Genomic DNA, 10,514 nt, shown 5'->3' with positions numbered 1-10,514 from the left:
GGATAGGGTATATATATGTAGGACAAAACTGACACCTGGTCTTTACAGAACTCACATTTATCGAGTTTGCCGTACAGGTTATATTCGGGGAGACGTCGGTGAGCTTGTCAGACATGCTGGAGGTGTTCCTGATGACAGCAGGAACGGATAAGGATGTCATCTAAATATACAAACACAAACTGATTCAGGATGTCCCTGGGCACATCGTAAACTAAGGCCTGGAGTACAGCAGGGACGTTGCCCAGACCAAAGGTCATCGCCAGGTACTCATACAGGCCAGAGGTGTTGAAAGCTGCCTTACACTCAATCCCTTCTCTCGCGCAAACAAAATTGTAAGCATTGCGTAGATCAATTTTTTAAAATAGGAAAATCGCTCCTGGAGATGTTGGAATGCATCCGCCAGCAGGTGAAGAGAGTAGCAGTTCTTCACAGTGATGCTGTTCGGGGACGACAATCGATTCAGGGGTGGAGCTTGCTATCTTTCTTGCTCGCAAAACGAATCCTGCTCCTACCGGCGATATTGACAGACAGATAAACTCCATGGCCAATGCCTATGATGCATTCCACCGTGGCCTCCGTTTCATGATCAGAGAGTGTAAAGATCCGTCCTCAAGGAGGACTCTTGACTGGTAGAAGGTCTATGGCTCACTCGTATGAAGATCGACATACTGAGCCAGAATCCCAAGTAGGTCGACATCTTTAGCTGACATAGTAGGGGATTCATGGAACGGTGCTTGAGCTGGACGCATACATGTCGACAGGATTGCAGGTGGCCACTTTTGGAGTCCTTTCAGATACCAATCGATCCGTGGATTATGTCGGGATGAAAAAGGGGAGACCAAATACTCGTGGCAGTCCAGGCGAATAAACTGGTTAGGAGAGCTGTTCACTGTGGTTGCTTCAGAGGACATGTTGGAAGAGTTGGTTGGAAAGGTGGACCTGGCCAATGCCCAGGGGTGAACCGTCCAGCAACTTGACGTTGATCTTTCTCATAATTCCTGTGTCGAAACTCCCCTCATTGACCTTACAGCTTGTCATCTCTTTCGAATAATTTTATATTATTTGTTTAGCAACAGAGGAAGGCCAACCCCCTCTGTCTTCCTGTGTTTTTTGCGATACAATGTGTATCCTTGAACATTAAGCTTCCAGCTATAATATTTCAGCCATGATTCAGTGATGCCTAAAATATTACACTTGTAATTCTGCAACTGTACTACAAACACGAGGAAATCTGCAGATGCTGGAAATTCAAACAACACACACAAAATGCTGAGTGGAACGCAGCAGGCCAGGCAGCATCTATAAGGAGAAACACTGTCGACGTTTCGGGCCGAGACTCTTCGTCAGGACTAACTGAAAGGTAAGAGATTTGAAAGTAGTGGGGGGAGGGGGAAATGCGAAATGATAGGATAAGACCGGAGGGGGTGGGGTGAAGCTAAGAGCTGGAAAGGTGATTGGCGAAAGTGATACCGAGGGAGAGAAGGGAAAGGATCATGGGACGGGAGGCCTCGGGAGACAGAAATGGGGAGGCGGGGCACCACAGGGAGATGGAGAACAGGCAGAGTGTTGGGCAGAGAGAGAGAGTAAAAAAAAATACAAACAACTAAATATGTCAGGGATGGGGTAAAAGGTGAGGAGGGGCATTAACGGAAGTTAATCCCATCAGGTTGGAGGCTACCCAACTGGTATATAAGGTGTTCTTCCTCCAACCTGAGTTTGGAAAAATTTGGCAATAGAGGAGGCCATGGATAGACATGTCAGATTGGGAAAGGGTCGTGGAATTAAAATGTGTGGCCATTGGGAGATCCTGCTTTCACTGGCAGACCGAGCGTAGGTGTTCAGCGAAACGGTCTCCCAGACTGCGTCGGGTCTCACCAATATATAAAAGACCACACCGGGAGCACCGGATGCAGTATACCACACCGGCCGACTCACAGGTGAAGAGTCGCCTCACCTAGAAGGACTGTCTGGAGCCCTGAGTGGTGGTGAGGGAGGAAGTGTAAGGGCAAGTGTAGCACTTGTTCCGCTTACAAGGATAAGAGCCAGGATGGAGATCGGTGGGAAGGGATGGGGGGACGAGTGTACAATGGATCCACGTAGGGAGCGATCCCTGTGGAAAGCAGAAAGAAGGGAGAGGGAAAGATGTGCTTGGCAGTGGGATCCCGTTGGAGGTGGCGGAAGTTACGGTGAATTATGCGTTGGACCTGGAGGCTGGTGGGGTGGTAGGTGAGGACAAGGGGAACCCTATCCCGAGTGGGGTGGAGTGCGGATGGGGTGCGGGCAGATGTGCGGGAAATGGGAGAGATGCGTTTGAGAGCAGAGTTGATGGTGGAAGAAGGGAAGCCCCTTTGTTTAAAAAAGGAAAATATCTCCTTCGTCCTGGAATGAAAAGCCTCATCCTGAGAGCAGATGCGGCGGAGACGGCGGAATTGTGAGAAGGTGATAGCATTTTTGCAAGAGACAGAGTGGGAAGAGGAATAGTCCAGTTAGCTATGAGAGTCCGTAGGCTTATAATAGATATCAGTAGATAAGCCGTCTCCGGAGATGAAGAAAGAAAGATCAAGAAAGGGAAGGGAGATGTCTGAAATGGACCAGGTAAATTTGAGGGCAGGGTGAAAGCTGGAGGCAAAGTTAATGAAGTCAACAAGCTCAGCATGCGTACAGGAGGCAGCGCCAATGCAGTCGTTGATGTAACGAAAGAAAAGAGGGGGACGGATACATGGACTGTTCCACAAAGCCAACAAAAGGCAGGCATAACTGGGACCCATGCGGGTGCCCATGGCTACACTCTTGTTTTGGAGGAAGTGGGAGGAGCCAAACGAGAAATTATTGAGAGTAAGAACTAATTCCGCTAGACGGAGGAGAGTGGTGGTCGAGGGGAATTGGTTAGGTCTGGAATCCAAAAAGATGCGAAGAGCTTTGAGACCGTCCCGGTGGGGGATGGAGGTATATAGGGACTGGACGTCCATGGTGAAAATAAGGCGGTGGGGGCCAGGGAACTTAAAATCATTGAAAAAATTCAAAACGTGGGATGCAGCTTATTCTGTATAGTTCTGTATGCAGAACCTCGTCACTCGTCCTACCTATGTCATTGGTACCTACATTGACCACAATCTCTGCCTGTTCACCCTCCCACTTCAGAATGCTGAATACTCGGTCCGAGATAACCCAGGCCCTGGCACCCGTTTGGCAACATACCATTCGGGAATCCCGTTCTGTCCCAAAGAACCGCCTGTCCGTTTTCCTAACCAAGGAATTCCTTATCATCACAGCGTACCTCTTCTTCCATGTTCCCTCCATTCTCGAAACCTAACCACTGTGACTTTCCTGTTTGGTCACCACACTCCCTCCCCCAAGGAATCCAAGACTAGTGTCTCGGCCCGAAACGGTAACTGTTTGGCTCAACAGGGAAGGGTAAATTCAGTCAGTGCTGTAGTTATAGTATACTCAGTAGTTAGGGGGACAGAAACGAGATTCTATTACGCAAAGGGGACAGTAGTATGGTGTGTTTTCTCCCGGGTGCGAGGGTCCAGGATGTATCAGAGCGGCTGCAGGATATTCTCAGTGGGGAGGGTGAACAGCCAGACGTCATGGTATTAGCACCAATGGTATAGGCAGGAAATATGAAGGAATCCTACGCAGTGAGTACATGGAGTTACTAGGACATCCAAGGTAGCAGTCTCTGGATTAATCCAAGTGTCACGGGTTCGCGCAGTTAGGAATAGGGTAATAGCACAGATGAGTGAGTGGATCAGGTGATTTCTGCAGGACATAGAGTTTCAAGTTCTTGGATCATTGGGACCTTTTCTGTGGAAGGGGTGACTTGGCCAAGAGTGACAGGTTGCACTTGAATTGGATGGCAACCAATTATCAGGATGAAAATGTAGATGTTTGGGTTAGTACATTTGCAGATGATACCACGATTGGTGGAGTTCTGGATAGTGCAAAAGACTGGCACAGAACACAGAGCAATGCAGATCAGTTGCAGACATAGGCAGGGAAATGGTAGATGGACCATTTTATGAAGTGGTGCATCCTTTTAGGGCAGATGCAATGAGACAGTACACTGTTAAGAGCAATATCCTTGTGTTGTTGAACAGGGAGATCTTTTGATCCATGCTGGTTGCTTCTTAGATTGACTACAAAGGTCGATAAGATGGTTTAAAAGGGTTGTGGTATTCTTGCTTTTGTTAGTCGAGGCATTGAGTTCAAAAGTCAAGAGGTTTTGTTCTAATTTTGTAAAACTCTGGTTAGGCCACATCTGGAGTATTTCATACAGTTCTGGGCGCCCCTTTACATGGAGGATTTTGAAGCTTTGGAGAAGATGCAGAAGAGGTTTACCAGGATGATGCCTTGTATAGAGTGCAAGTGCTATCATGAGAGGCTGGATAAACTTCGGTGGCTTTCTCAGGAGCGGTGGTGGCTGAGCGGAGACGTGATAGACATTTATAAATTATTGAGAAACATAGGTGGAGTAGACAGGAAGTACAGTATTAGTCTCCAGGATATAAATTTCTAATAGCAGAGGTCATGCATTGAAGTTGAGAGGGAGTAGGTTCAAAGGGGATGTGAGGGGTAAAATATTCACTAAGAGAGTGGAGAATGCCTGGTAGGCACTGCCTGGTAACGTGATAGAGGCAAATACATTAGAGGTGGTGAAGAGACGTTTAGATAGGCACATGGATATAAGAAAGATGGGGGTACTTGGTCATTGCATAGGTCGGAGGGAGTCGTGTTAAGGTATTTTTAATTTACGTATTAGCTGGTTCATTACAAGATTGTGGGGCGAATGTTTTTTATTGCATACTGTTCTAAGCTCTATTTTCGAAGTTTTTTTTCATAGGTGCTGCCTGACCTGCTGAATTCTTCTTGAATTTTATGAGTTATTCTATCAGATAGTTACTGATCAACCATTTTATACCCCCTTTGACTATTATCCAATTCACTGCACTGCACTGTACACACTTAAAAAACCTTTTTCTATTGCTGTTTACATTGCTGGTTTTATGCAGTTGTGTACATTTTATTCTATACACGTACTTTAACCTCTTAGTTTATAATATGCGATTTTTTATTCTTTATAATTTTGAATGGATTATGTTTCTGTTGCGTGTCACGCCAACAGATAACAGAATATTTCCAATGCACTTAACTGAATATGACGAGTGAAGGTTGATGCTTGATCCTTTCACAGAGAGAAATCTGATGGAGAACGGAAAGATCGACATTGACGGGGATCGACAGAATAAGAGGTGATTTGACAGTAAGTGGCCCATCAGCGCCATGTTACTCGCTGCAAATTCATTCAATATACGTTGAGTAGCTAAATAAAGACAGAATACTGTAAACCTGCCGCTGTGTAGCTTTGTTATTATGAACTGTGTTACACAAAATACAATTGTACCACGGTCCCCAATAACAGGGAGCTTCTCCCCAGACTACACTCAACAGAAATTCAGGAACGGCATAGTAGGAAAAATTCTACACGGAATTATATGTTGCGAGCAAAGGACAATCGAAACAGACATTACTGAAATTATTCAACATTGTCCTTGGTCCAGAAAGAGATATTACTATACCATTACATTGGATAAGCAACCTGCACAAACTAAATGAGGTATCATAACATTATACAGGAGCGAACAATCTGCATGAGCTGCCAACTGGCGCAATATTGCCTCTATTGCGCAGAGGCGAGCTCAGTGAGCTGTGGCTAACGCTGCAGGAATAATTTGACCCCAAGATCTCTCGGATCCACCACACTTGCTAGTGTCTTACCATTCACAATCTATTTTGCCATTATATTTGACTAACCATTATAATATTCCCTGAACATTTGCGACATTTCTACTGTGCATTTCCCAGAGAACATCTCTTTCCAATTTATGTTCCCAAGTTCCTGTCTGATAGCTTCATATTTCCCCTCGCTCCAATTAAACGCTTTCCTAACTTGTCTGTTCCCATCCCTCTCCAATGTTAGGGTAAAGAAGATAGTATTATGATCACATTTCCAAAATGCTCTCCCACTTGAGGCCTGACATCTGACCAGGTTCATTTCCCAATACCAGATCAAGTCCAGCCTCTCCTCTTGTAGGCCTATCTATACATTGTGTTAGGAAAGATTCCTGAACAACCTAACAAACGCCACCCCACCTAAACCCCTCGCTCAACTGAGATGCTAAACAATATTTGGGAAATTAAAATCTCCTACCACTACAACACTGTTATTCTTACAATTTTCAAGAATCTGTTCCTCAATGTCCCTGTTACTGTCCGGTGTTCCGCAGAAAACCCCAGCAGAATTATTGACCCGTTCCTGTTTCTAACTTCCACCCTCAGAGCCTCAGTAGACCACCCCTCCATGACTCTTCTGCAGCCATGACACTATCTTTAATCAACAACTCCACGCCCCGAACTGCTTTGCTTGCCTCCCTGTTCCCGTGCACGGAACTAGACCGTGAGTCTCAATAGGGACACTTTCCATCGGATGCAGTCAGGTTAAATTGTCTTTTTGCATTAACACTCATCCCACCTACATCCACGAGATTTACGGTATTTAAAAGTGGTAGATTAGTGGGCGTTTGAAGCTTTAAGACTTATGGGTGAATTGATTAAGCGAATCTGTAACTTACAAGATGGGAACGCTCAGGACACGGGAAAAATCTTTGCAGTGTACTACTTCCTGGTGGGAGGTCCGGGATTGCTCAGAGAGCGGAGAATATCTGAACACGATGCAGTGAGGGAGGGGTTGAGGCGCAGAGCAAGTGGATGGTTAAGGATGAGCCGGATAAACAATTATGTGGGGTGGGTTGGAAAGTTGATCAGCAAAGGAACAGGTGATGACGGGAGGTGAGAGATGATAAGGCTGCAATTCTAAACTGCTAAACTAGAGAGTATCCTCACATCAGCCATTACACTCTGGTTTGGAGCAGCATCCCCTCACAAAATACAAAATCTACAGCGAACTGCCAGATGAACCGAAGGTGTCATTGGCTGCAGGCGGTCATCACTGGAGGACTTGTATGTATCCCGGACACAGAAGCACAGTACACAGTATGTATCCCGGATACAGAAGCACAGTACACAGTATGTATCCCGGACACAGAAGCACAGTACACAGTATGTATCCCGGACACAGAAGCACAGTACACAGTATGTATCCCGGACACAGAAGCACAGTACACAGTATGTATCCCGGACACAGAAGCGAGCAGGAAAATCATTGCAGACACTCTCCATCTTGCCAACTGCCTTTTTACAGAAAGCCGTTGTGAAAAGTGTTATAGGCTATACAAGCAAATATATCATGCCATCTTAAGCATCTTAAAAGTTTCATCCCCCAGGCATTAAATAATTCTGCGGATGCTGGAAATTCGGAGTAGCTGATACAAAATGCTGGAGGAACTTATTAGGTCAAGGAGCATCTAATGGAAGGAATGAGTAGGTCGAAGTCTCGATCGGAGAGTTTCTATAGATCCAGCCGGAGCTGGAGGTTTCCACCATCATTTTGTTTGTGTTGCTTCTCCAGGCTATTAATCTGATCAAATATTTGTAATAACCCCCACATCTCTATCTATTACTTCAGTAACTGCACTGCACTGCACTGTAAATACTTTAAACCCTGTAATGTTGCCAGCATTGTACATAGATGCTGTTATTTGTGTATTTGTGCATATTTTATTCACGTACTGAATTTAATTTCTAATTTTAATTTTATAAAATTATTCTTTATAATTCTTGAATGTTTCCTTACATGTCACGCCAACGCAACACAACAAATTCCTAATGCATTGCATTGTATGTGGTGAATAACGTTGATTATTGGTCCTGGAAGATCGAGTACACAGAGATCGGCGTTCATAAGATGGGGCGGATAAGCCGTTTAAACTGGCTTGACTGAAAGTCTATATACGGTAGTTCAAGCACGTCATGTTACTCGCCACTCATACATTCGAGGCACAAAGAGCAGTCGAGTAAAGAGAGATCTACTGTAAACCCGCCGCGGAATTTGCTCTTTATTAAGTGCAAATTATATTATGTTGCAAAACTCAATCACAATAGTCACCGTCTCCTGATCAATTTCTCCTCATTCTACAAACAGCAGAAATTCAGACACAGCATAGAGAGAAACATTCTAAATAAGATTACGCGTCGCAAACGATGGGTGATCAAAACATACATTTCTAAATTTATTAAACATTTTATTAGTTCCCAGGAACGGACATTTGCTACAGAATTGCATTGCAGAAGGCGGCTGCACAGCCCCAGTGCGGGTTTCACTGCGTTGGTGAGCTGCCACCCGGCGGGGCCACACTGCCCACAGGCGGACGAAGAGATGGTGTTGCGCAGCGGCGAGCTCAGCGAACTGTGGCTCACGCTGCAGGAATAGCTCGAGCCCTTGTTCCAGGCAGCGCCGGGTACCCGCAGGTAACTGCTCAGTCTGTAGGTCTGGTCGGTGTCCAGGGACGCGGCGCCAGTCGTCACGCCACTGTCTGTCTCCACGCCATTCACGCTCCAGCGCAGCGCGACCAATCCAGGTTTAAAACCGCTCACGAGGCAGGGTAGAGTGGCAAATCCCGAGCCGGTCTCCTCCGAGGAAGGAGGCAGCAAGAGAACAGAGGGCTTTCTGCTCTCGCTACCTGTGTGAGAAAGGTGGTGGGAAGACGAGAAAAAAATCATCATTAACCTGTGCATTTCCTAAATAGAGCCACACACTGACCGAACTCCCGTCAGACCATGATTACAATGCACCAACTATACAAACAATCAGAGAAAAGTTGGGTACGGAATGCGACCTTTCGACACATTGACAGACGCTGTCATGGAATTGTTGCCCATTCCACAGGCCTGGAACTGGTAAATTGCTGCCACCCTCAGGTCAGGTCTGATAATTTTCAAACATTTGATGCCGTCTCTTTCATTCTCTTTGCTGAAGGAGGAACCTGGTGGTGGGGGGGGACAGTGTAGAGTGTGGGGTGAGTGGGTTGGGGGAAGACACCCAGAAATTCCAAAATCTAAATTCCATCTATTATTTCAGCTTTAGCTGTTGACAGAGGGGGTCGCCCCGGGATTGGAGTGGCAATGGGGATATCGATATCTCCCCGTCCAATAAGGCAGCACGAAATGGGGAAGATACAGAAAGGGTCAGCGGGATGAGCGTGTTTTCTGTGTGACATCTTCAATGTCTATTACTATCCTTCATTGTATTTGACAATACTGACGCATTTCCCTGCCACAAACTACGACAGCGTTGGTTTATAACGTATCATGCCAGTTAACACTGGTTTGGACGATTACCTTCCATTAAATTTAGTGTTGAGAGCGGCAGATAAATTGGAGGCTTTTTCAAAATGACAACGGGATTAACGGGTTAAAAGAGGGGAATTTCGAGTTGTGCTGCCTGGTGTTGAAAATTTCAATGGATGAACCAAACGTAGAAGTAATTCACAAAATTGAACAATCGTGTTGGCCCGAGGATCTGAACGGACTATCATGCCGAGCTGAGTGTGCGGGTTCTGCCTTGAAGAGACAGACGATACTTGCGCCAGTGTAGAGCCATCGAGCAACACAATTGAAATGGGGATTCCGTCGGAAGCATAATTTGATATAAAACGAGAGGATTACTTTCTCTTTATCTCCAGGATCGTCCCCGGTCCATAGAACCAACCCACGCCACTTCCCCACACTCTGCAGTATTAGACGGCCGAGTCGCCGGGCTCCAAGCTGCGAATGGTCAGGATGTGACTGTTGGCGGAGGTGTCTCTGGACGGTTGGAAACGTTCAGTGATGCCGGGTCCTCTGTAAATGTTATTATTCGTCCACTGAGTTATCACCCCCTCCGGTCTCTTCCCGGGACGATGTCGGTCCCAACCAAAATCGTAACTTGCAACGTTTCCGTTCTGTATCCGGCACTCTAAGCTGGCAGTCTGTCCCGCGGAGAAAGGATCAGACATTGATGTCTGATTGAGGACTGGGACCGACAGGATACCTGCAATAATACACAATAAAGCAAACAGGTGACTTGCAGCCATCAGAAGTGTTACCAATTGCTGAAGACTTGCAGAAGAATGGCTTTCAAAGCTTCAACGAATTTCTTTGCAGATAATTCGTGCGTTAACAAACCCGCCTCTCACCTGGTAACTGGACCATTAGAGCCCACAGGAGATGCAGAACTGGCGACATTCCTTCAGTCAGCGAGCGTCCTAACGTCCAACCGAACCGTGCGCTGTTGTGCAAACACCGGGAGCGGCTCCGGTTCTGGTGCCTGCAAACTGGATACCCCGGGCTCTTTATTAACCGGAGATGTTAATGAGTGGGAGGGGGTAGAGGCAGGATGGGGGCGGAGACTGACCACCTGTTCTCTGGAATCTACTGTTTGCGAATTCCATGATCGTAAAAAGATTAATCTCTATCTTCAAAATATTTCTGTTTAGCTGTGTTATGTCAAAGATCCAAGGCAATCCGTTCTGATCAATATCTAGGTAAGGGATTGTGCTGGATATCAGACGTTCGAT

The 10,514-nt window shown here is 46.1% G+C and overlaps 1 pseudogene; it reads right to left on the bottom strand.

Annotated features, from left to right (window-relative positions):
• Positions 1-638: 638 nt before the first annotated feature.
• Positions 639-10,182, bottom strand: LOC132400096 (immunoglobulin lambda-1 light chain-like; annotated as a pseudogene).
• Positions 10,183-10,514: the final 332 nt, after the last annotated feature.

Source organism: Hypanus sabinus, chromosome 9 (genome assembly GCF_030144855.1).
Source record: "Hypanus sabinus isolate sHypSab1 chromosome 9, sHypSab1.hap1, whole genome shotgun sequence".
In the NCBI taxonomy this organism is placed as follows: Eukaryota; Metazoa; Chordata; class Chondrichthyes; order Myliobatiformes; family Dasyatidae; genus Hypanus; species Hypanus sabinus.
The sequence above is the reverse complement of the archived record's forward strand: the minus strand, read 5'-3'. Positions and strand labels throughout refer to the sequence as shown.